Raw genomic sequence first — 22,241 nt, forward strand, 5'->3', positions numbered from 1 at the left:
AGGGGGTTGGAACTAGGTGATCTAAAGGTCCCTTCTAACTCAAACCATTCTATGCCAAAAATTACATCCCTATATTTTCAGTAGAGCCACAAAGCACCACGATTTGCAATTTTAGTATGTGGTCTGAGATGTATACATTTTGCAAGTATTATTCCTTAGTCTATGAGTTAAGGACTTAGATTATATCAGTGCTAAGTATGTCATACGGTGACACAAAATACTACATAGAAACAATAGCCTATTTTGTCTTGCTTTCATAGCATTGGGTATGAAAAAATATCCTATTTTGTCTTGCTTTCATAGCTCAATTTTGGGTGAAAACCTGAAATACTTGAAGGTTTTCCTCAACTGCTGTCTGATTTTTTTCTTTTTTTCAAATAGTGAAATGTGTAAGCAAAAGCAATTAGAAAATGTATGTATTATATTGTACCTGCTCCAATATTTCAGTTATTTTCTTCTTTTCTTCTATTTGTAAATGAAAAAAAAAAGAAAACTACATATAAGATCTTGATATATCTTTATAAATTACTAAGTAGCATCCTCTGTTTTGACTGATTCTTCTTGTTTTTGTTAACATGATGACATGATCTTTGCTACACTGCAACACAGATTTTTTTTTTTTTTTAAATAAGAAATTGTATTTGTTTTAAGAACAACCACATGAGTTTTTTGTTATTTTCTCCCATGCAACTCTGTAATTGTCTGTGACTTTAAGACAGTGTTCTCAGCAAGGGACTAAAATATCACAAAGATTAATCTTCTGGTGAGGAAAAGAAAAGATAGATTTCTTTTTGCAGAAGGCAAATGCTTTTCATGGGGTTTTATTCAGCATAACAAAGGGAGCCATAGCAACATAACTAAGCATACACATTCTACTTGTTTCAAAAGCTGTAATTGACTGGTAGGGTTGCAACAAAATTAAAGACCAAAATAACTTGTGTTCAAAGTTTGCAGGCATAAAACGTGATGTTACTTCAAGGTTTGGATACAGACTTCATAAATATTCAGGGCTGAAGGTCGCAGTGAGTACATTTAAATTCTGTGGGGTGTTTACTGGTACAGAGATTTAGCAATTATAAAGATACATTGTGAAGTGCAAGACTGTGCAAAGTGTGAGATGTTTGGTGCTAGCTTTCCCAGCTCCTGTATGTTTGATGACTTAGAAAGGTAATGTTCCATGCTGGCTATTATTGCTTATATTACACTGATTCACAATCCTAATCTTTCTCTATAGATAGGCTGTCATGACACCAGAATCAAATGATGTTTTACACCTACAGAAGACCAGATATTATTTTGCCTGGAGAATCATAGTATGCCCAGTAATAAGAGAGAGAATCAATCTAGATTCAATCCATGTAGGAGTAATAGAAGAGAATATTATCAATGGCAGACAATGTAGCAGTCCATGAAGAAAGAAAAACAACAGCAAAAAAACAGAAACAGAAAAAGCAAACAAACAAGCAAACAACCCCAAACCTGTATTTCTGTTATTGAAGTATATGTATTGTCTCTACTTTCTGACCTTCAGATTAAAAACTTACACTTATGCATGTGATAATTAGATGAGAGCTGACTTGGAGCTCTCAAACATTGTTATTAATAAGAAATAACAAGCAAATGAAATTCTCAGTACTGGAATTTCCACTGAGGATTCTCAAGGAGCACTTTTTAGCATGTGATTCATTATTTTGATCCATAATCAAGATTAAAACAAAACAACAGTGTACACATTGCACAAAGATGTACACTGAGTGGTAAATAGTAAAGATCAGACAGTCATAGCTACAAATTTTGTTAAATAATAGCATCCAAAGAAAAAAAAAAGATGTATGAACACTACCAGATGCAAATGCAGTATTTACTTCTATACTTTTTTAATGGCAAGATACATTTTACAGAGTGGTGAGTAACTGAGGATAAAATCACGGTGTTATGTTGTAGCAAAAAGTCCAGTGTTGTCAAGATTTTTGACATGAACAAGTAATTATCAGGTACAAATGTGGCTTTACCTTTGTAAGTGGCTTTGTTTCTATAAGAGGAGAGTACTTTATGCCATGGTAATCCATATTTTCAGAAGGGTCTTGGAAGAATTGCATGTAGTGAAGTTAAAGGCTAGAAGTGATGAAAGTTTTGTAACATATATCCTTCTTTTAAGAATGGAAGAGTTGATTTTGTTCAGTATATAAAAAAGAAGAGTGAGAGATGGCTTGATTCAGTTGTATTAATACCTTCAGAAGGACATAAGAATAGAACAATGAAAATATTTTCTAGCCCACAGAAACAGAAGATGTGAAGAAAGTCAATGATCTGGAATCAAAGCTGAATAATTTAAATGAGAAATTAAGTACATTTTTATGAAAGCCATAATTTACAAGCTACAAAGATAAGCAATAAATATTAAAAAAGCAGTACTTTATTATCATGGTTATTATTGGTTAAGGTCTTCAAATGGAGATTGAATACTTTCTGGGAAAACTTTTTGTCACTTTCAAATTATTGAGGTTGATATGAGAATAACTGGGAGAAACTCAGAATGTGTTGTAAATCAGAGAAGCTGGAGGTTCTTTCTGGCCCTCAGGTTTTGTATCAATATTTCTATGTCTGTTGTCTAAAATGTATTCACTGTGTACATAGTAGCAATACACGGAACAGGCATGCATGATATGTGTATGCAAAGTAGTAGCGATGGAAACAGGAAATCCACTGTATATCTCCGGCATCTCTTTTCTGTCTCCTCCCTTTCTCTGTTCTGTAGCTCCCAGAACTGCTTCCTGACACTGAGGTTGATTAGGGAAAGATTTATCTTTAGAAGTACAAGAAAGTCCCATGAAGTTAATAGCCAGCAAAATGCTTTGATGTCTGAACTACCAATTGTGCTTTCCACTTCAATTGTTATATCCATAAAGCACATTGGAGAAGGCAGAACTGAGGCTGTTTCACATATCCATTCAAAAACAGCTGTGATATCTAATACAATCTGGATAATAAACCCTACTGTAAACTGTAATAAACCCTACTGTTCCTAATTTCTGCTCCAACATGCGGTAAAATGTAATTTTTAGGGAAAAAAAAAAAAAGAAAAAAAGAACAGATGCACAGTCAGAAACAGCTGTAGCTGAAATCAGAATCTTGCTTATAGCCCAGGAATTCTGTGACTGCAGTTTGCAGGCCAGGTATGTGCAATGCAGAATTAGCTTTTATTCCCTCAGAAAATGCGTTTAGATCAACCTTGGACAATTTGCACTGTTTTAATGTGCTGCTGTTTTTTTTTTTTTTTTTTTTTTTTTTGTTTGTTTGTTTAAATACAGTCTAGGTTTTGAAAACAATCCTAGTGAAGCAAATACTATTTTATACAGATGGTTACCTAATCTTTTACTTCTATAAGATTTTTTACAAGAGAGAGCAGTCATTTTGCAATGGGCAGCTCATACTGGGAGAAGCCAGAAGTACCAGGGATACTCTCGCATATTTATGATGAAAGCAGCTGATTAACTTGACATCTTCAGCAGCAATGGATAGTGGGGAGAATTTATACTAACAGCATGTATGACCTACAGCATGCTTACAGTACAAATATAGGCCAGAAGGAATCTCTAATTTTACACAAGACACCAAGGTCACAAGGTGCAGCAAAAATGCCTTATGGATGTACTAGGTCAGATCTGGAAATAGCCATGAAGTGCTGGCTTAAGTGCTGGCTTATGGTTTCACTGGGTGGACTGGGGCATACTTGCTGTATATTACATATATTGTTTATTTTTAGATCAGAACCAACATGTTTTTTGCAAGTTTATTTTACTTGCTTCTCTTATTCTTTCTCTATCCTTAGCAGAGCCAAGCCCAAGTTGTTTAAGTCAGCAGAAGGACTACTGCAAGCTTCAAAGGAACTTGAATACATTTTTAAGAACATTTCAGAATGGTTCTTATCCTGTGCTGAAGGATCATTTAACTATCAGGATAAGAAGTACAAGCAGACAGCACCAGGCTCTGTCATACCCCATAGAAATAGACAGCTCTTCCAAGCAGACCATCTCATCTGTTCAGATTACCTGTCATGTTTGGGGAGGTAGGTTTAGTATAGCATTTACTAGTTTGAGAACACACAAGCCATTTTCTTTATGTGACTGGTCACAAGCCAAGACCTTTTTATACAATTAAAAGCCTGATGGTGGAAATGGCTATATATCTTGTTCCCAGCACCTGTTCGCACTTGATAACATATCCTGAATTAGATTAGATTTGATCTGATTTCAGTGAATCTGCTAGTGTTAATTTGTCTGTTCCAGAGTTCCACACTTCTCTACGTACAGCCTGATCGATTTCCAAAGCAGACATTAAATTCCTGCTTACCAATAATGTATTTCATAAACTTACTTGATATAGAAATTATGCATAAAATGTGTTATGAAGTAGAGTTTCAACTGCCAGATCTGAAACAGAACGAAACATTATCAGGCTGAGCATATATATGTATATATATTTAGTTTATTATGCCAAGATTTTTTTTTGCCTATTTTCTCTAAGTTTTGCCAGAGTATACAGATAAATCAGCTGTTCTTTCTTGTTCAAGAGAAGATGTTCTATCTCTCTGCTCTCAAAAAGCATCTAGATTAATCCTCACTGCGGGGCTAAAATCCATAAAGTTAAAGGCTTTACAAAACCAGCCAAATGTATCCATATGTCTCTGTAATTGATTTATCAGTTATGACTGATACAACTAGCTTTTCATGTTTTACCTTATACCTTCATTATCTCTTGCCATTCATCCTTTCTTATGCAGTCTCTGCTTAGATATTTAAATAGTTTATGAAGCAGGATACCACTCAGTCTATGTGCATACAGATTTCCTTTCCTATGCTTCTATGATAAAAGAGCACAGACAGTGATGGGAGAATTACTATGCAATTATACATATCCAAAGATAAATAAACTTTTTTTTTTTTTTTTTTTATCTACATGGAAGAAACTTCTGCCTTTTAAGAATGTGTGGGAACTTCTACAGAAAGGATGGCTTAGGCCCAATTAGTGAGTATTTATGTTGTGAACAGAATTAGAATCTAAATGATACATACAAATGCACAATTTGCTTGCTTGAGCAATTAGCCTAAGGATAATGTGTTTCCTTTACTGGTTATATGACTCTGTAAGCTCCGTGTTTTAAATAATATTATCCATGTGATTAATATAGATTGAGGAGATGTCCAGAATTATAATGAATATGATTACTCTTGAGCTAAACAGATAATTGTATCAGGAGGAAAGAATTAACCAAATTGTATTGGGTTTTGGCAGGCACCCACATTGAATAACAATATATTCAGTTTCATTTTTCCCTTGCTGATATAAGCAATCCGGTCTCCAGAGACAAACAGATGTACGGAGCTTGCTCCATCACCTTTTTCACAGTACTATTCTTGTGTTCTCTCAGTAGCAACAAGCTGGTAACGGCAGCAATTTGACACAGAAATTCAGGAATGAAGAATCTGCCTGAACACACAGGAAACATTTGAATTATAGCAATATTTTTTAAATCTCCTGCTGTTTCTTTTTCTTTTCCTTTTTGTTTACGTGCATTTTAATAATCAGAGACCTTAAATCCAAGGTCTCTGAATGCAATCCATTTAAGCTTAACAGGAAGTTCATTAATTTGGATTCATTGACTTTTACCTCTTGGAAAAAGTTACAATTACTGTAACTGCTCCTCATTTGGAAATCTTTTGAGGCCAGTGGTGTGCCTGATGTCTCCCACTTTGGTCTTGGCTGTTTCAAAGTGTGCTCCAGTTTAGTTCTTGCTGAAATGCCAAGTAACTAAAGATTGTCCCCAGTGGTAATGTTAACATTTTTTTTTTTAATTCTGTGCAGACCCAAATCTTTTCCAAATAAAAGGCTTTGACTGAAAATTTCGTAGACACCCAAACCATAACTGAAGGCCAAGATGTCAAATGTTACAAATACGGTACCTACATAAAAAGGTACATATATGCATTTCTATGTCCATCCCCTTACCTGTTTGTGTTACATTATATAGATAATGTTATGGAACATTATTTATACGTGATATGTTATATATGGTAGAATATAATGAAGTTATATATACAAGTGTGTATAAACATGCATGCATATGTGTGTTTTTATGTGTAAAATTCATATATAAAATTATAATATGCGTAACATAGCTATTAAAATACCCATGGATAATATTATGAACAGAGCTCTCGGCTTCAGTATCTTTAAGGATTCCTAAGTCTATCAACTGTTTTCATCTCATTTTTATCATAACCTAACATTCAGAATCACCTATGAAGAAAATTTTTCTAGGAAGCATAATGAAAATCCATTCTATTCTCATTACTGCTGCCACTACATGACCTTCTCAAGCACCGGTGATGTTCAGGGAAGGTACAGAGTGTGGGGTGAAAACTTAGACCTGGAAAAATTAGTTGTATGATGCTTATCCTGGTTGTCTTCTGTTTTTGCTTTTGGACATTACTTGCTAAATTAATGTTACCTTTATGGTACTAATTTTCCTGTAAACACTTTCATGTTTTCCCTTGTAATAGCGTATGTCTTTATTCATAGTGTGATATAAACTAAAGTGCCCTGCAGTTTCTTCATTGCTTTTCTTGTGGATTCATAGTACTTGTTCCAGTAGCAGTTGACAAAAAGCTATATAAGTATGAAAGAAAATTAAAACAAAACAAAACAAAACATGAAAATTAAAATAAAAAGAAAATTCACATTTTATGTGTGTAGAGTCATTCAACCTTGGTAGCTTTTAAAAGTAACATGAAACCCCCCTTGTGACACCCTCTGTTTGTATCAGGTTTTTATTGGAACAGTGTGTATTTACTTTCTGTTGGCGAAACAATGTGAACTTTGTTGCTTAAGATTCTTTGTCTTATTGCAGTTATAAAAAGAGAAAAAAATAGTTTTCAGCTTCTACATTCTCAAGGGAGGTTTACAGTTAAGAACAATCAATAGCTTTATTAAACCTTTTTCCAACTAAATTTTTCAACTAAAATTACTTTATCAGGTTATGAACCCTCTTTGTATTTAATACTATTCTGATTTCTCTTTTATTTCCTGACCGTTGCTTTGTAGGTGATGGAGAATTGTGATATAAAATTCTACAAAAATAAGAGTTGCTTTCTTCCAGGACAGTTCTACAGGGCTCTTATTGCATGTTAATATTTCAGAATGAATTGTCTCTTAGTCTTTCAAACCCTGTGCTTTCAAACAACTTATACAACCCAAGTAATAAGACATTCTATTTTACTACTAAAATGTAAAACACCTGCATGCAATTTTCTGCTCACAAGTTATAATTCAGCAGCTAGGAGTTTTCTGCAAGATGAATATGGATGATACAGTGAAACCATAGATTAACCTTTTAAATTTTGTTTTCAGTCTTATTGCCTGGGTGAGATATTAAACATTAACCACACTCGTAGGCATTGTGAACACAACTTCACTACAGAGCTCAAGTGAGTTTGCATCGCAAGTAGATCATAATGGATCATGAATAGATGGAATGCAATCTCTAGTGGGACTCCATCTATAATAACAGGCACAAACCATAATTAAAATTTAGCCAAACTGGGTTCAGAAGTACTCTCTAAGACACTGGGGTCCTCTTGCAGTCTTTGCAAACCTGCTGACCATGAAAAGAAGGAGAGAATGAAAAAAAAATAATTTATGCAATGCAGATGGCATCTGCACAGAACTGAAAACTATTTCCAAAACACATCTTTACAGATTTAAAAATGGGTGATCTAATAGCAATGTATTTAAAAATAGAGACAGGAATGAGGTTGAACAGTGTCATTCAGAACTTCAGGAAAATACGACTAGACTGACGAGAGAGATCAGATTTGTAGTGCTCATATTCTCATTAATGCATGTCATGTCTCTAAATCTGAACATATTTGGATCAATGATCAGTCTCTTTTAACAGCTCATGGCATGGCTGGATTCGCTACACTAACTTCCCTTCATCTTTTCTCGTGGATGGCACTCTCTCTCACCAAATGGGGAAGTTGTGGGATTCAAAGAACTGCACGAATCTGTGATTAAAGAGTTTTAGTATCCAAATCCATTTAGCCTTCATACAGTCATATGACGTTAAGTCAAAGTATACCTCTATAAACCTTCTGATTTCAATGACTTTAAATCAAACTCCTGGAGGTCTAATGGTTTTAAATTTAATTAGCCAATGCTGCTTCAGAGAATTTCTATCACACAAAACCAAACCCCAAGGCACATCTGAAAATCCCAGTTAGGGTCTCCATTAGGAGAAGGCTATCGTCTACCAGTTTAACTACCCCATGACTCAAGGAATTACATGCATTAAGACTTTATATGATTAAACTTGTAACAAAGAGGCCAAATGGGAGATTTTGATTAGGAAGACAAATAACTGCAATCCTTACACTTTGTTTTGTTTATGCACAGTATTTGAGTCTTTTTTCAGTTCCATAATCATGGTAAACATAATAATTAGCTCAATAAACCATCAGAGATATCTCATTGACTCCCAGTGGCTTCACTGATGGTGCTCAAAAATTCTCAAAACTGGTAGTTAAATAACGCAGAAAACTAGAATCTTTTTGTCAGTAAAAACTTTTATTGACTAAGGTATTCTGCAGTGAAAGACTAAACCTTCAATTCCTTATTCTGTTATCATATATATAAACCCAGGAATTTGTTGGGACTGAGTAGGTGTTCAGGCTTGAAATCTGTACTATTTTTTGAAGCAGATAGCTTGTTCCTGTTCTGACTTTCTTAGAACATTAAATACATGTTAAGTCTAAAGTAGTCCAGAAAGGTTGAGTCTGAGGCTGACACATCCTATAAAGGGAAGGGCTCTCATTGACTAAAGATACCCTGCAGGACAACAACGCACAAGGGAAACAGAACAGATTAGAAAAAAAAGGGGGGACAAAATGACTTTTTTGAATAAAATAAATTACTGTAAGAATTCAGAGCACAGGAAAGGTCTAGACTACGCATGTGCTAAGAAAAGTCATGAAATAAGAAGCTGGCAGATGTTCTTCCATAACTACAAAAAGAAAAAAAAAAAAAAAAAAAACAAGACTCAAAAAGATAAAATTTTAGAAAATAAAAGATTTTATCCTGAGTACCAGTTAAAAGGTGGCTGAGAATCTGTTAGTTACTAACATATCTAGCATTTCTCAGTATACTCATGGACAATAAAAATATGCCTGATGAATTCCAGTAAACGAGAAAAAACTGGAAGTAAAGACAGCCAAATCATGTCAATTTCAAATTATTTGAAAATAATTAACTTTAGATCTAAAATTTAGGCTTTTTCTGTTGTTTTGTTTACTTGAACATTGGCTAAATACTCTAATATATCCATAAATTAAGCTTCTTCAGATAAACAAGGCTCAATTTACAGTTTGCGCATAGGTAATATTTTTGGAGTGTCACTTGTGTTTCCTGACTGGACATTATCTGCATAGTTGCTTAGGCTGTGCAAAGTGAGCCTATAAATGCCATGAGTAGGGGCCACATTTTTACCAGCTAAACATATTGCTCTGATAACATTTATTACTTAAATGTAATGGCAGTTACTTAACATGTTTTGAGATGACTGCATACACATGGGTATTTGCTGCATAGAGAGTAGGGTTAACACACTTATATTGGAGGCCCTCCCATGGAGTTACGAGGTTCAGAGAGGACCCCCTCTTGCTTTCTAAACTCCTTGAACCACAAAGGTAAGGAGCCTAGGTGAGGTTAGATCTATTCCTAATCCCAGACTTGGTCAATAGTTTGTGACTAAGGGATTATATGTACACGATCAATCTAAGATATAACATTAGTAAGGCTAACAAAGCCTAAAATCACCAATCTAAGATTTGATCCTAGAGAGGCTAACAAGGGCAATTACAGAGGCTCTGTATTAGTAAGGCTTCTTGACATTAAGGTGTAAGGGATCTCTGCACAGACATAACCTCAGTAGGTGTCCCTACTTGAAGGGAGATGCTGTCATGCAGCCAGGTGCCATGCAGGAAAGCTTAAAGGGGACTTTAAGGTTGCTCACTATTTATGGGGTAAGATGATGACTCATAGATCTTAACTTGCTTTTTTGGGGGTGAATGCTCACTTGGCCTTCAGCTGTTGAACAAGGTGTTTATTATCAGTTCTTTCAGTCTCCAGCACTGAAGCAGAGCTGTGGCTGTTAATCAGTCATAGCAAGAGTGTTACCAGTACTGTTACTCATTGTCCACTAGTGCAAAGCCTTGTCTGCAAAGCCAGGTCAAATAGTGGAGTAGAGCAATAGAGAGGAGGGGAGAAGGACAGCGAAGGAGCAGAGGTCAGAAGGAGCATAGGATTCCATAGAAAATGTTTTCTAATTTATTTATATTAAAACTGAGTAGTTCACAAGCTAGACAAAAATCACTAACACAACATTTTCCATTTGCTACAGCGCAACTCTAAACTGCAGTTAAAATTTCACCTGGCTATGGTGAAGTGGTTAATCCTAGAAAATTCCTTCAGAAATGTGGAAGAGCAAAAAGCAAGAACTTGTAGATGAAAATGCTTTAAGGAAATGATTAAGAATATTTTTATTCTTCTGCTAGTATAAAATGATAAACAAATGAGCATGAAGATCTCTTACCCTATCCATATACCAAAAAGCTGTGTAATCCATGTTCAAAGTAAGAGGCATGATTAGAGCCAAATTTGTTTTCACTGTCTTTCTGGGAAACCTCTGAGAAAAAACAACACTTTTGTCTGTGAATGATATTTAATAAATTATCAACCATTTGCATTATAATAGCTCACTGCCTATTTCAAAAGACAGTATGGGATTGAGTAATGGTGGGGTATTTGTCTATAATCTTAGAAAACACTATAAATGGCTTGCCTCATGCCACATGGGTGAAGCTAGAACACTTCTGTACAGCTTGTACTTACACTACCATTCAATATATGAGTAGGGAATGAAAGAAAAACACAACTATTTCTATAAAATCTTAGACTTTAGCCTACATTTCAAGGCTAATAAATTACTGCTGACTTTTATTACAAAGCACTGAAAGTAGGAAGGCCCTTATTACATCACAGAAGTGCATCACTTCTTGCTATGCAGGTGTGAGGCCCAAGGGATACATGATATCCCTTATGTCACAGAGGAACAGAATAGCATCATCTATTCCCTTTTAAATGCAAATTATTTTCTTTTTACAAAGAAAATTTATGACAAATGAAAATTCAGTTTTATGTTTATCTATGGTTTGTAACTGAATTGAAAAATTTGAGTGTCTGCCCTTTCTTTTCTTTGTATATACATATCACCATCACATCCGATTCTTCCCTCATTTTCATTTCAAAACAATAGGGCAAACCAAGCACAAGAAACTGATCATGTCTTGCTTGTCAAGCATGACTAGTGAAATGTTTTATGGTCTATACAAGTTATCTGCTATTTTGCTCTGGCCAGGAAATTAAACTGCAACTGCTTTTGAAATTTCTAGTGCTTCTTCAAAATAAGTTAACATTCAGAAGTACTGAAGCACAAAGAAATAGAAAGAGCAACCCTATGTATCTTATCTACACACTCATTGCAGTCTTATCTGTAGTACAGTCCCAGTAAAATGGAGAAAAGTTGATTAGTTAATACTGAGTGCTTGATTCTTGAAAAACAAACTTGGAGCATCCCTTGTCAGTTTCCCAGTGAAAATCAAAATCCAAAATCTGAATAAATTGCCTGCTCTTAGTTTCTGTCCCACTGACCTTAGCCTCTGTCCACTGCACCATTACGTCCATTTACAGTGACTTTAAAATCAAAGCTGAGAACTGTATTACATTGTTTTTTTTGTGGACTTTCATGGATTCTGCACAATACTCAGAGGTCCCTACGGAATGTTAGCCTCTGCCTGGTTCAGCTTCCCCCAAAGCTGAAGATTTGGACTACTTGGCAACCTTCTGTCACCAAAATCACTGTTAGCTGTATGACTTTGCTCTGGGCTAGGAGCTGCCCTGGACCTGCTTATGATCCACAGGAGAATAAATCATGTCTTTATGTGCTTTTCTTGGTGACTGTTAAAGGGAAAAACGAGTCCTCACATGGTGGAAATCAGTGTCACTAATGTGAATAGAGTTGCACCAGTTACTGCTGGCCCATGCTGTGTTCTGTTCTTTAGAGTGTATTTTTTCCATGCATTAATTTTAAGGGACCTCTCCCCCCCCCCCCCCCCCAACCCCCCCAAATAGCTATTATACTCTACATTACCAAAAGCATGTTTTATTCATGTGTTAATAATGTCCCAGATATTTTAATATAATGTATCCTTAACTTGCAGCACTGTCTATTTAATGCAAATAAATACTGTCTGTTTAATGCAAATATAATTAATGCAAATAACTATCATAAAGCAGCATACAAAGTTTTGTGCAAAGAACAATCTAGTTGTCTATTCTTAGTATCCGCATGAAAAGCCGTTACTGTGGTAAGAATTCTGGGCTAAATTTTGTTATACACTTCAGAGCTACTTAACGGTAAAAAAAAAAAAAAAGAAAAAAAAGAAAAAAAAAAAGCAATGAAAGACACTTGCTAAATTTAATCCAATCTCAAAGTTTGTTATGCAGATGATTTCTTTTAGCATATACAGCAAATTTGTGATGTTTATTATTTCAGAGTAAGAATGATCTCTAGAAACTTCATATTCCTTTGTTGTTTTCATCTGTAAACACATGATGCATCTTGAAAACATTGTCTTATTTGTACAGGAAATTATTAATTTCCTCCATCTGTTTTCATTTTTCACATGGTTGTTCTTTTGTATCTTCAGGCTCTTTTTCTTTGTTTCTTGTTTACCATTTTCTGAGGAGGAAGGGAAAAAAAACCTCACTTTTTCTTACATACTTTTATTTCATTCTTTTTGCGCAGTTACCTTATTGCATCATGACATTTCTGTCCAGATTTCATTGATATGAATTTCATGAGCATCTTTTCAGTATATTTATTATTAGAAAATTTTATTAGTGGTAAATGGTGGTACTCCTATTCACTGACAGTGCATTCTCAAGGCAACACTCTGCCAGACCTGCGCTGTGTAACTGTTACAGGAGCAAATATGGAGTCACCTTAATATTTCCTAACACATTTCCAGAGCTGTCATCAGACTGGTCAAATTGATGCTTTTTTTTTCTTGTTTTTTTTTTTTTTTTTTTTTAAATTCCTTCCAGCAGCTCCCCAGTCAGATCTTGTCTCATCTGTGTTTGTCTCAATCAGACATTAAAAGTGAGATATTTCATCCTTACTGTACCCAAGAATGAAAATATCTAAACTGATCTTGTATTTGTGGATCTGGAAACATTACAGATCATCCTGTCCTCTCATCAAAACATGTTCTCTTGTTGTGTGACTTGGACTGAGATTAATGGGTTTGACAATTATGAAGTCCAGACCTGTAGTATGTGTAAATAGTTAATAAAAACATTATGCATTCTACATCCATTTGTAAGGCACACGTTTATCTTGGTTTCCTTGTAATTGCTGTGAAATAGAGTTTCAGATTATTATTTACCTGCTGTGGTAAAATTAGCACGTTTCTAATAGCTTCAAGATGGATAAAGCTGAACAACTGATCCTAATTACAGTCTATGTCACCCATTACAGGAACTGATACTTGTTGCTTTTGACAAACTTAACAGCCAATAGAATAACAAACATAATGGTCTTATCAGGCTGCCAAGCTGAAAAGTGTAATTAGTCAAAAATGAATGTAATTTGATTTCTGGAGAGACTGTAATCTGAGGAAAAGGGGGTGTTACATTATATTTGGGTGAGCGATGAAAAGGAGAGAAAATTAGCTTGTTGTCTTCACAATGCAAATTCAAAATCAGAAGCCTGATACATTTTGACTAGCATTATTAAGCATAAAGATTATAAACAGAGTATGTCAAGGAAGCATGAAAAAGCTATCATTTGGGTTTCTGCAGCAATAGTCTCACAGTCTCTGTGTGACAGGTTAGTGTTGGCTGTCTGCCCAGTGCCCACCAATCTGCTCTCACATTCCCCCTCCTCAGTAGGATAGGGAGAAAATAAGATGAAGAAAGTCATGGGTTCAGATAAGAACAGGGAGATATATCTCACATATATACATATCTCACTCAGTTACTACTGATTTGGGCAAAATAGACTTAACTTTGGGAAGTTTTTTTTTTTTTTTTTTTTTTTAATAAACTTACCTAACAGTCATTCACACTCCTACATGTAAGCAGTAGTCAGGCACAAAGCTCAGAATTTTGGATTTTTTCTGCAAGCATAAATGAACTCACCATAGCCCAGCATTCTGGTACTTGCTTTTTCACAAGCACAAGGGGAATGTATTAATCATGATCTACAGACATCTCATCAGCATAAAAAACAGCACAGTTTAGGAAGGAGTTCTGTTCTTCACTGTTGACAGCCTCTTTCCCTCTGGAGTCACTCTGACCTTCAGCTGCTGTTTCAGACTCTATCTCATTCACTAGTCCCTCTTTTCATTCTGTCTGTCCTTCCACTTCTACAGTCTGGCAAATCCACAAACTTGTATGGCTCACCTCTGACATACCATGCAGATTACAGCACTGAGCTGTGCCTACTATTCATTGTGCCTACTATTTTAAGGAGCCTAACTGCTCCATTTCCTGAGCCAAAAGTACAGTTCTGATGTGTTTATTGGGTTAAGAGTCTAATTCTCATAGATCCAAGAGAATCTTGGATTGCAGTCATCAGCAGCTTGCAGTATAATACTATTCACTGAAAACTTTCCTTTCCCCCACTTTTTTCCTCAAGAGGTCAGCTAATTAGGATTTCTTTTTTCACAAAATTTTTGCTTCAATAAACAAAATCAGTTTAAAGTTCCATCGTTAGTTAATTTGTAAGCCTTCTTAGATTTGCAAAATGGATTAAAAGAGCACGTTTTAGTTCAAATAACTCCTTGAAAAAACTGGAGCTATTCCAAGCCTCCTGGCTTTCCTGGCACATAAGACACTCCTGCCTGACAGCTTTCATTATTTTGTTTTTAATTCTCCTGCAAGTGTTATGACAAATTGTAAAGACCATATTGCTAATTCTGGCTTACACTTGCCAAACATTTTAACAGAACTGGTTTACTGAAAAATAGAAGTATTTCTATTGTATCTATAAGTTTCAAATAATCAACAAGTTTTTTCCTCTGACAATAAAACCATGGCAATGTTTTGCAAAGCTACTACTAGCCAGTAACAACAACTAAAGGAAAGCTGATATCAGTTACTTTAATGTGGATGCCACTAAACAGGTCTGTTTTCACACTAGATGCAAAATATGTGGACGCAATGGAGAGAGAAGAGGAAATTACTTGTAGGTCAGCTGTAATTGACATAGAAGGTGAGGTTCGACCTGGCCGTTGCAGAGATGTACTAAAAGGCTGAATGCTGGAGGGCTACACCTCCAACTGTCCCCAGTGAAAGACCCATTCTAAGGCTGCAGAGAAAATACTCTGGCTTCCTTTCCTTGCATATGCTATGTATTTCTTACTCTGTAAATGAGTGTGTAATTCATTGCCTAGGCACTTCCTGTGGTTTGTTAGCAAGGTTTATGTGATTTCTCCTTGCCTTAACCCACTTTCTGGCTTGCCAACTAATCCCACAGTGCCTATAACTTTGCTCCTTTGTTTCTCTACTTTTCTTCAAAACTATGGGTTCTCTTTTTCAGTATGGTTTTCCTGACTCTGTCACAAGCTAGTTTTAAAACACCCATGACGCATTTCCACTGTTTCTGAATCATACCATTCTGACACACAGTAGTTGTGTAGGAAAAACAAATTATTCTCGGAAGGAAAGAAAAGCAGCTTAACAGTGTTACAGTATCAGATAAGATCCTGGGGGTAGAGCCAGGGCTGTGTCAAGATGAGGTGAACTTTTCTACATACCTTTCCAGAGTCTAAGGCACAGTTGTACTTTTACTAAGAGGAAAGGATACAATTTTTATGAAGTAACAAAAAAGAGCTGCTGTATTTCTTGATTTTCCCTAATTTATTTTTAATTACATTACTGAATTTCCCAAGTCCTTTCCTTGGGTAAACCACAAAATCCTGGAATCACCAAGGTTATTGCCTTGGTTATTGCCTCTCTTATTGCCTGTACAGTATATTTTTTAGGATGGAAATTCATGATATACCCTTAGGTCATAAAGCAGTCCTGCACCTTCTGCTAGCGGTGCACATAATGCACAAGGCTGCAGAGTACACCTAAAGTATCTGGAAATGTAAAAAAGGTCTTTCTGGAAGAGAGAAGAACAGTATTATGAACCCAGCTGTAGCATGAAATGCATTATGGTGAAGAAAGTCAAGTCATTCTTCCTACTTTCTAGTAGGAAGAAGTCTAACATCTCTCTCCTTTTCATGTGAAGTGTAGTACAGTACTAAGCAGATTCACTTCCTTTAGGCTAGAGGCTTGGTACTTTCAGATACATGATGATATGATAAAAGATACTACACAAATAAATGTGTGTATACTGTATTCTGTCCACAGGTGTGCAGACAAAGTGCCTATCTTCACAGCAGCATCCTCACTGGGTGTTTGAAATGTCAAACTGGTTTTATATACATTTCCAGGCCCAGCTAAGGATTTTATTGTTTTTCTTAATCAGTTGAGTCTCTGAAAGCATTACTGTATTTGATAACCCATAAATGCTACAAACATCTTCATTTTCTTTTTGATTGTCTTTCAAAAAATTGGCTTGGTTGAGTTTTGGTCAGTTGAAATGATTTCATTACAATAATTACACATTCTTTCTCTAGTATTTTAATCAACACATACACAACTCCTGATAGTATATTTACTTTCACTGTATTGCAAGTGGCACATGCAGTTTCCTGAGTGGCCCAGCCAACTTAATGGAACAGCTAAATTTTGTAGTTTTAAACTAATCTGATTATTTTGCAGCTAGGTAGCTGGGGTTATTTTAAATAGATTTTAAATGAATTTTAATTTAATGTAACAATTTACTTCAAGTAATGACCACAAATGAATAGATGCTTCAACATCTCATTCCCAATAGATTTTCTGTTTTGCCAATATCTGATTAAGAAGTTCCAATTCTGCTTAAAAATTGTTAACCACCTCTGCATAGCATCTGACTCAGATGCTGGGAAATACAATTTTTGGCTGTTTTACAGAATGTGACATCTTCTTAGGTTTTGACTAACATGAGCACAGCCAGAATGTTTGCTGTTGTCACAGAGGGGACCTAAAAAATTTAAGTCACAATGATGCCAGTCTTGCAGCAGTTCTCATTGTTAGTTTGCAATTTTCTGAGTTTTACTAGGATCAACACACATCTAACTTCATCATGAGCAGAAAATGGAAATAAAGATGACCTTTTATTGCTCTAAGTAATCTCTGAGGAATTTTTTGCACATGGTAACAGTTGTACGTAGCTTTTCTCCAATAAATCTGGGACCCAGTGTGAGACTAAGTGAATTAAGTGGTTCACATATGTATGAAGAGCAAAGAAGTTCAGTTGTAATATCACTCAGGTATATAATTCTAGAAAGAGGGGAAAAAAGGGTTTTACATGATGAAAGATAAGGATAAAAAAAATACATATTGGCATGTCAGCTAGCACACCAGTAGAAGGCCATTTTGAGCGATTCTAATATTCATTTCTTTGAGCGTCCAAAAATCCCTCCATATTTTCTGTTTCCACATTTTCTCTCATCTTTCTTGGTTCACAGGATAAGCAAAAATGATAAACATAATACGCAATGTCAAGACATAATCAGATTGTCCTGGGAAGGAGAAGTGTTTCTGTGCAGGCATTTTCAAGGGACAGTTGCCCTTGTAGTAATAAATTAAATGAAATAGTGGATGAAGGCTGTAGCAGCAGTCCAGGAGTTAAGAACTAAATAGTACTGAAGAAAAGGCTGCACTTTCTGCCTTGTGCACAGAGTGGGAGAGGGGTTAAGATGTACCACAAAGGGATGGTAAAATTCTGCACTAAATGGCTAGAAGAATTAATATCATGCAGAATGATCTAAATTAAGATCTAACTGAGCTGAGTGCTGTGCTCTACAATCAAAAGTTCTTTTTGGCCTTATTCATTCATATGTTATGATTTTTATTGCCTGATAGATGTCTAGCTTTATTTGGAGGTGCTTATAGCAGAAGGATAATCACCTGACATTGTACAATACAGAACTTCTTCAGGGTTCCAAACTCAGCTCACCTTTCTTCCATTAGGGTTTTGTGCATAAGTCAGATCCTTCTTCAACTCCTGTGCATTTGAAGAAGCTATTACCCTACAGTCTGAATACAGGGGATTTGGACAATTGTAAATCAATTCTACTCCTGGAACTGAGTATTTAATTTTTGGGCATAGCAGTGCTAGTTTCCTTAGTCTATTTGTAATTGGCTCAGTGCAATTCCAGGTGATTTCCTCCTAGACACTAGACATTGCTCTGCCTTTCATTCTTTTTATTATTCTAGGAAGACAGAACAAGTTTTACAGTGCTTATCTGATGTCCAAATGCATCTCAGTTAATGCTTTTAAACTAGGTTGATGAATGTCACAAAGGTACCCCATACTGAGTTCATCCCACTATATTTAGCTACAGCTTTAGCTTTTCTTCTTAAAGGCAGCCTTTTCTAAAGAGCGCAAGAGACAGAAGCAGCAGCATTACCCTTTCTAATTGATTTTCATGGTTTAATCACTGTCACAGGAAATTATGGTTAATTTGTTTGCATTTGCCTGGTTTTTACTTTCAGTTTTGTTCTTTTTAATGCTGTCCTTCTGTAGACTAAAGCATTGCTTACTGGTTGCTACTGTATCCTATTTTATATGTTCATATGTTTTCACATATACACTAGAAACAAATATCTTCATGATCCTTTTTAAGTGTAAAAACATCAATACTTCCTTCAGTCCATCAGTAATTTTTCTATGCTGTTCTCAACAGTCTCCAGTTTCCACCAGTCTTCTAAACTTAGGGAAACTAGAAGTAGATGCATTACTCTATTGTCATCTCATTACAGTTCTAATTTCTTAGAAGCATTGCTTCATTGTAACAGCATACTTCTTTTTAGGGCACAGAATGCAGTCCCTGTAGTAAGTCTATTACATTGCATTTGTTATACTGAAATGTTGTGCTTAAGCAGGTTTCATTTGCCCAGCAATTCAGAGCATTTTCTGATTGCCTTCTCCTTATCAGTATTTATCACTTTGTCAGCTCTGTGTAACCTGCAAATATTGTTGGATTGTATTTATGCATTCATCACAGAGGTACTGAGAGCTTTCAGTCTTCTATCTAGCTCTGCAAATGCTAGAAATACATCTGTTGTATGATGATGCCACTTGAGAATGACATTTTCCATCTAACTTATGCTTCATGGTTGCTGTTTCTTCTCATTTTTTAATCATACTGCTGTGCAGTGCTAAGTTGAATGTTTCTTTGGTCTATATTATGCCTCTATTATGTCTTTATCCACTGTATGTGAAATCCACTCCAATGATAAGAAATTCATTTGGCAAGACTGTGCTGACTGGTATTCATTTTGTTCTTCCTCTCAAATTCTTTGAGATACTTTTAGTTGTTTGTACTTTTAAAGGCTTAATGGCCAGACCAGTGGGTTTATGGACAGACCGATTGACACATGAATAAAACTAACACATTTGTTATTCCAGCTTCAGTGCCTGTAAGAGCTGGTTTCCTCAATAAGAGAGTCTCAGAACAGCAATTTCTGCCCATGGAGACAGTAGTTCCTCAGAGGGCAGCTGTCACACACTGGCACTTAGCTGTCTGGAGAGTGCTGGATGTCTGGGAGCCTGTCAGATACTCAGGTCAGATGCCCAGCAGCCTGATGGATGCCTGGGCACCTGTTGTCTGTTTCCTTTTATAAGAAAAAGCAATGGTGCAGATAGAAAAAAAAATATTCATGGGTCACACTGGATCATCACTGCCAAACAGGATGCTACTTCTAGCCAGAAACATTCACAGTATTCCAGATTTTACATAAATAAATAAGCAAGCTTACTGTCTCCCTAGCTAGTACTTTTGCTACTCCAAGTAGCATGAACCATTTCAGCTTACAATACTTCTCTATCACCCATATAGGCAATTAAATCCTTAATTATTAACATAACAAAGTGTAGTTCAACATTCATATGCACTCTAATATTTTTTTATGAATACAAATCAGTAATATTTATTAAACACTTAATGACTCTATATCTAATGAAGTTTTGGCTGTTCATTCCTTGTTCAAGTACTCTGGCTTCCCCCCGCCCCACCTTGTTTTCAAGCAATACATCTGTAGTGTGCTCCAAAAGTCTAAAAATTAAGTCCTTGACTATATATTCATAGTGTTAGCCTGAAACAGCTTCTCTCTCATCTCTTTATTGTGCTTTACACAAAGGGAATGTTCTATATAGCTCTGCTTTGAAGGATTTTCCTATTGCTATATTAATCTTGTTTCAATCACAACTTTATTTTCCAGATAACAATAAAGATACTGCTGATAAAAAAAGTCATTTTAATCCTCCTTGATGTGGGGGGAACACCCTTATATTGAAACATTATTTAAGAGAGTTCCTCCCTCAGAACAGCAAGCTTGATTTTCATTAGATGAAAGAATTAGGGGTGTTTTCACTGTTCTACGCTTTTCCTTCACAGTATATGTATCCAGACATGGTAAAATGAATTCCCTGGAAGTTTGGCACCTTTCTGTTTCAAGTAGGAAGATGAAAGAAACATTCATGTCTGTCTTTTGAATTTTATTAATACTCTGGGTCTGAAAACAAACAGAGACAGACAGGGCTTTGTAAGAGCCAGACTGGTGTCTCTTCTGTGCAAATCCCACTCTTGGGGAAAATACTCTCTGGTAAGCCATAGTACCCTTGCTGCTGGATCCAGAATAGATTCAGGGCATGCTGTGCAAAAGCAGTGCTTATTTGTGCATCAATAGCTCAGTGGTTATAAAGATGCTGCTGATGCTGCTTCTGCACTGTGCATTACTCTTGACTCAAAGTAAACCACATGATTATTTATCTTGTATACCTTAACATACAGACACCTGTAACAATTGAGGAAATTGTCTTTGTCAGGGAGAAGAGCATGGAGCTTTACCTGTCTAAGATTGCATCAACTGCAGCAAGGGTGTTTAAATGCATAGTTGTTATTTTGGATATTGAATTTTTTCATCATTTTACATCTATTATGTTGGAGAACATGAGCTAACATATTTAGAGGTATTGACACGCGGATTTTCCACAGAAAGCAGGATCTCCCAGCACATCCTGACATTCTATGTTTTCACCTCTTCAGAATCCTTGTTCCATAGCTGCAGCCAGTAAGAGAGGAATGCTTTATTTCCACTGGTTTCCATTTCCTGGGCTTTCTAAGCTGCATTGCCAAAAAACATTATAAATCTAATCTGAAGTAAAATGCAATGAGTGAGCATAAAAATAATAATAAAAAAAAAAAAGGAAGAAGGGACTTCACACAAATGGCTTATTTGAATCTTGATTAAAATGAGATACATCACTCAGTCTCTTTGAGTTTGTCCTTCCTCATATTTAGAACTATGCAGAGAATAGTAATGATTTAAGTACTTAATATTATACTTTTTATATGTATATATATTATATATATGCAAAATATTATAATTTATATATATATATATTTGAAAAGGAAAAGAAATAGTTCAATTGAAAATAGTTTAAATGGCTATTTGTATTGCATTGATTACATTACACTAACAGTACACCTTTAGTGCACTACTACTGGAGAATTTTTATACCATCTCAAAATGAATAAGGACACTGAGGTCAAGTACCTTGGGATAAAAGTTCACCAAAGCTTTTCATGTTAATGAACATAGCAGTACAGGAGATCTAAAAAAGTTCAGTGTAAAGCAAGTTTTCTTCTTCTTAAAGTCTAAAGACCTGGAAGTGAGCCCAGGTATTCCCAACAGTGATTTTGAGCAACAGAGCAGGCACTGCATATTGTATTATACTTCTCAATAGCCTATTGAAATATTGGCAGATTGCAGATATTGGTACAAGTAATAATGATAGCCTTTCTATTGGATGACTTCTTTTTGGGGGATTGGGCAAGGGTGGGTTGGAAGACTTAAGTGTACCTCTTAATTTCTCTTATTGAACATGATATAAGAACTTTGGATTATTTGTGCTCCAAAACTGAAAAATTACTTTGTGATTTCAACTCCATTGGAATACA

The 22,241-nt window shown here is 35.6% G+C and overlaps 1 long non-coding RNA gene across 1 annotated transcript in view; it reads left to right on the top strand.

Annotated features, from left to right (window-relative positions):
• Positions 1–900: 900 nt before the first annotated feature.
• LOC421675 overlaps positions 901–22,241 on the top strand; it is a 36,750-nt gene continuing 15,409 nt past the window's right edge. Inside the window, exon 1 of the long non-coding RNA XR_006938734.1 lies at positions 901–1,022. This is a non-coding gene — a long non-coding RNA (uncharacterized LOC421675). The remainder of the gene's footprint in view (positions 1,023–22,241) is intronic.

Source organism: Gallus gallus, chromosome 3 (assembly GCF_016699485.2).
Source record: "Gallus gallus isolate bGalGal1 chromosome 3, bGalGal1.mat.broiler.GRCg7b, whole genome shotgun sequence".
Lineage (NCBI taxonomy): Eukaryota > Metazoa > Chordata > Aves > Galliformes > Phasianidae > Gallus > Gallus gallus.